This window comes from Coregonus lavaretus, assembly GCF_964263955.1.
Source record: "Coregonus lavaretus genome assembly, contig: HAP1_SCAFFOLD_1761, whole genome shotgun sequence".
In the NCBI taxonomy this organism is placed as follows: domain Eukaryota; kingdom Metazoa; phylum Chordata; class Actinopteri; order Salmoniformes; family Salmonidae; genus Coregonus; species Coregonus lavaretus.
The window spans coordinates 26282-31490 of record NW_028159439.1 but is presented as its reverse complement, the minus strand read 5'-3'; positions in this window follow the sequence as shown (position 1 = coordinate 31490).

The following is a 5209-nucleotide window of genomic DNA, read 5'->3' as shown; positions in this document are numbered from 1 at the left end:
TCCTTTCCTCATAGCTGGCACAATATTAATGTAAAATGTTATGTTCACTACAACACAAAGCATATCGAAACAATAACAAATGTTGACATTTTATGACATTTTACTAGTACAATAATGAGTAATCTCTAACGGTTTGACCAATGGGGTGTGACGTTTCCAGCGCTCGGCGAATGACATCGTCAACATGACCACCGTTCCGTCAGCAAGAATAAGCAAGACCTTGAAGAATAAAGCCTTGACCTCGGCAATTGTCCTTCAAAATAAACGTCCCGCAATGAATATGGTGAAAAACAATACAAATTGTCGAAATTCGTAACTTTTTATGGGGAAATGTTAGCAGATATTGAATTTTGTTTAACAATGTATAACAAATGAATAAAGTTAACAGCATTTATTGCAAAAAATACTATTATAGTATTGACATTGTTAGCAGCATTAAAAATAATGATTACTAGATAGTTATCATTGTAACAGTAATACAAATAACAAAACATTTATAATGCTACTATTAATAATAATAATAATAATATTAACAATTATTGTTATAATTGTAATCAACTTTAAAATCCCATCGTTAATTAGGCCATTTGTACTGCAATATGTTCAGTCTGTTTTTCATATTGGATGTACTGCACTGGATTACACAATTTCCTATACATTGTTTCGTAGTAAACGGGAGGTCCATTCTACTCAAATACTTTTAATTATTCTTTGTATGATAACTAGTATAAATTATATTGAACAAAAATATAAACGCAACATGTAAAGTGTTGGTTTCATGAGCTGAAATAATAGATGCCAGAAAGCTTATTTCTCTACAATTTTGTGCACAAATTTGTTTACATCCCTGTTAGCGAGAATTTCTCCTTTGCCAAGGTAATCCATCCACCTGACAGGTGTGGCATATCAAGAAGCTGATTAAACAGCATGATCATTACACAGGTGCACCTTGTGCTGGGGAAAATAAAAGGCCACTCTAAAATGTGCAGTTTTGTGTCACAACACAATGCCACAGATGTTTCAAGTTTTGAGGGAGTGTGCAATTGGAATGCTTCAATGTAACATCCATAGGTTTAGGCTACTACATGATACTCTAATGTTCCCTGTACCCATCACGAGGTTGCTACAACTTATGAATGAAGGTTTACAACATAGGTGCACACATGTCGAGAGAAACATTTGAGGTGACAGACCGTGACATTCAATGCCGCGTTGCCCACTCTGGCCTGCATCTAGCTGATCTAGGGTGGTAATCATTAGTCCAACAGTTGCAAACAAGAGTTTCTATTGGACAAATTCAGGTATGTTTATCCCCGTATCATAACTGCTACACACAGCCTGCATCGTTGTCACCATATTAGCTAAAGTAACGTAATAGTCAACATAGCTAATAGAACTAATGTGTTAGTAAACCCGCTACAATCATGCAGTAACGTTAGTGTACAGTCAGTAAGCAGTTTAGCACTTAAACCGGCGGGCCCCGGTGGCCAATACATTTGTAAAACCAAAAGCTTACCTTGACTTGGAAGAGTTCCAGTGTTGTGTTGGATAGTCATAGCCAGCTAACATAGCATCCCTCTGTTTGAGCAGGGTGTTTGAGTAGGCTAAACTAGCTAGCTGCATTCGCTAGCAAAGTAAATGAAAGTGAAAAAATATATACAACGAAATATAGCTCTTTCTCTCTCTCTCTCTCTCTCTCTCTCTGTAATTTTGATTAAGACATTAATGAGCGAGCTAGGACGGACGTAGTCAATATAACTATTTGTTCAGCATTTTTTAAATGTACAGCGGCAGAATTCAGAACATGGGCCGTTTTTACAGTGTTCTCCCTGTACACCAAGTCAGAACCGTAGGATAAATAAAGGGGGCATAAAAGCAGACAATGAAAGCTCTTACAATATCCGATGATTACATTTCTCTGAAACAGGCTATAGGCACCACCCAGTCAGAACAGTAGGCTACGTTATGAGGGGGGGAAGGAACCAAATTATTAGCATGAGGCACATGGGCTACTAACAGCTTACTACACAACATAGACTTAGTATTACTTTCTTAGCTACAGTATACATATCTCCCTGGCATATTACATTGTTTATGCAGCAGCATACAATACATTTTTGGAGTCACCTTGTTGTGCTGTGCTCACTTGAACAGGAAGGTGGTGCAGCGGTCCTACTGGTGGGCAGATTTTGTCATCAAACTTTGTCATAAAAGTCTGGCATTCTCTGGATTTATGGTGCTTTCAAGACAACAGGGAACTCTGGGAAAAAAATAAAAGGTTGAATCATGACGTCAGTGATCTTCAGGTCGGAGCTCTAGAAAGAGGCCCGAGTTCCCGACTTGGAATTCCGAGGTGGATGACCGTTCAAAATGTATTTTCCAGTTCCCAGTCCAAGTCTGAGATTTCCCAGTTCCGAGTTTCCAGTTGTTATGAACATGGCAGAAGTCATGCTGGATTGACAGCATGGCCAATGCATTCCACCTTTTCTGGCCCGTGGTGTCGCATGTGAAAGTTTTATCCTTTTAAGCTTGGAAAAGAGACCCTTAAACCCAGACTTGGACCACACACCCTCTCCACTGAATAGCAGGCTAGTGATCGCTTTGCGAGGCTTGCAGTTAGCCACTGATTATTTCCAAACCACTCATTGTTGAATTTGCGATTTCCAACTTGTGTAATGTTTATGTCCAATTTGGCCGACGAGCACCGATACATTTTTTAAATCTATAATTTCTCTTCACATGACAAGGTTTGAAAAGGATTTGGCAGTAGATTGTCGACGTGATTCATGATGATGACTGCTTGTCTCGCTTGCTAGCTAAGATTTTGAAAGTATGATGTTGACATGATCAGTCCAATCAAAGCAACTGTAGATATAACGCCATTTTATTTGTGGCCAATGACCTTGAGCCTTCTTGGACGGGCCCTTCTAATGTAACTCCATGGCAGCACCCAAGGGGCTTGAATTTTCGAGCTCTCCCTGTAGATTTTGCAGTGATGTAGTGTCCCTATGAGTGACAGAACACTGAGCCAATCACGGCGCAACTAGAGAACATTACCAACCCCTACACTGTATTTTCCGCTGGCTGCCCCACCACCACAGAAAGCACTGAGCTAGGCTGAAACACCTGCATTTTGGAGATGCCTTACTCAATAAATCAACCATGTTTGAATCCGGCTTTATTAACTCAATTAATATATTTTTTACATTGTTTGCAAACTGATATGTGACACGTATTAATGCCAAATTAACATGAAAAACCGGCAACCATTTTTTTTTGTATAGCTAAACAGGTGGGGCTCAATGACAAGTCGCCAGTGGGTAAATGTGACCAATAGACGCATATCTGTATTCCCAGTCATGTGAAATCCATAGATTTGGGCCTAATTAATTAATTAAATTTGATAGAAAAAAATCGTTGAAATTGTTGCATTTTGCGTTTATATTTGTGCACATAATTGTGCACATTTTCGCCATAATTATTCATTTACAAAGTATATAGGACAAAACTTTTCTTCTGAAGGATTCCAGAAATCCACGAGCCGGAAGTAGTTAGTTTTCCTTTCCTGTTTGACAGTGGTGTAAACATTGCAGTTGGTTTGGCAGCAGAGGGTCTGGCTGTCACATTCTGGTGTCATCGAAGCTCAGGACTGAAATCTGCTTCAAGCCAAATAGAGATATCATAACTTTTTGAGTGGAGTGATTCGGTGAGTTTTCTGGCTTTAGTATGGGAGAAATGTCACAGAAAATGAGTTAGACAGTGCGCAGCTAGCTAGCCAACAACAACAATGATAATGCTAACTCGCCAGTTAGCGAGACAAATGTCAGAAGAAGCAGGCCGTTAGCGTATTACCAATGTAAAGACATTTGGACTGGGGTCTTCTCCTTGGGGCGAAGGTCGAACACGAGCAAACCTCAGATTTACAGTTGGCATTAGCAAGAAGTGATAGGAGTTCAAGTTATCATTGAGCCAGGATAAACTAACGTTAGCTAAAGTTCGCTAGCTAGCTGTAGTTTGTTTGAAAGACGGTATGTAAGTTAGCTGTGATAGCTGTTGTGTTTCTGATCCTCCAGCCCTGTTGTGTTCTGATCCTCCAGCCCTGTTGTGTTCTGATCCTCCGGGCCTGTTGTGTTCCTGATCCTCCGGGCCTGTTGTGTTCTGATCCTCCAGGCCTGTTGTGTTTCTGATCCTCCAGCCCTGTTGTGTTTCTGATCCTCCAGCCCTGTTGTGTTCTGATCCTCCAGCCCTGTTGTGTTTCTGATCCTCCAGCCCTGTTGTGTTCTGATCCTCCAGCCCTGTTGTGTTCTGATCCTCCGGGCCTGTTGTGTTCTGATCCTCCAGCCCTGTTGTGGTCTGATCCTCCAGCCCTGTTGTGGTCTGATCCTCCAGGCCTGTTGTGGTCTGATCCTCCAGGCCTGTTGTGGTCTGATCCTCCAGCCCTGTTGTGTTCTGATCCTCCAGGCCTGTTGTGTTCTGATCCTCCAGGCCTGTTGTGTTCTGATCCTCCAGCCCTGTTGTGTTTCTGATCCTCCGGGCCTGTTGTGTTCTGATCCTCCGGGCCTGTTGTGTTCTGATCCTCCGGGCCTGTTGTGTTCTGATCCTCCAGCCCTGTTGTGTTTCTGATCCTCCAGGCCTGTTGTGTTCTGATCCTCCGGGCCTGTTGTGTTCTGATCCTCCAGGCCTGTTGTGTTCTGATCCTCCGGGCCTGTTGTGTTCTGATCCTCCGGGCCTGTTGTGTTTCTGATCCTCCAGCCCTGTTGTGTTCTGATCCTCCAGCCCTGTTGTGTTCTGATCCTCCAGGCCTGTTGTGTTCTGATCCTCCAGGCCTGTTGTGTTTCTGATCCTCCGGGCCTGTTGTGTTCTGATCCTCCGGGCCTGTGCTGCTCTTGTGTTCTGATCCTCCGGGCCTGTTGTGTTTCTGATCCTCCAGCCCTGTTGTGTTCTGATCCTCCGGGCCTGATGTGTTCTGATCCTCCGGGCCTGTTGTGTTTCTGATCCTCCAGGCCTGTTGTGTTCTGATCCTCCGGGCCTGTTGTGTTCTGATCCTCCGGGCCTGTTGTGTTCTGATCCTCCGGGCCTGTTGTGTTCTGATCCTCCAGCCCTGTTGTGTTTCTGATCCTCCAGGCCTGTTGTGTTCTGATCCTCCGGGCCTGTTGTGTTCTGATCCTCCGGGCCTGTGCTGCTCTTGTGTTCTGATCCTCCAGGTTCC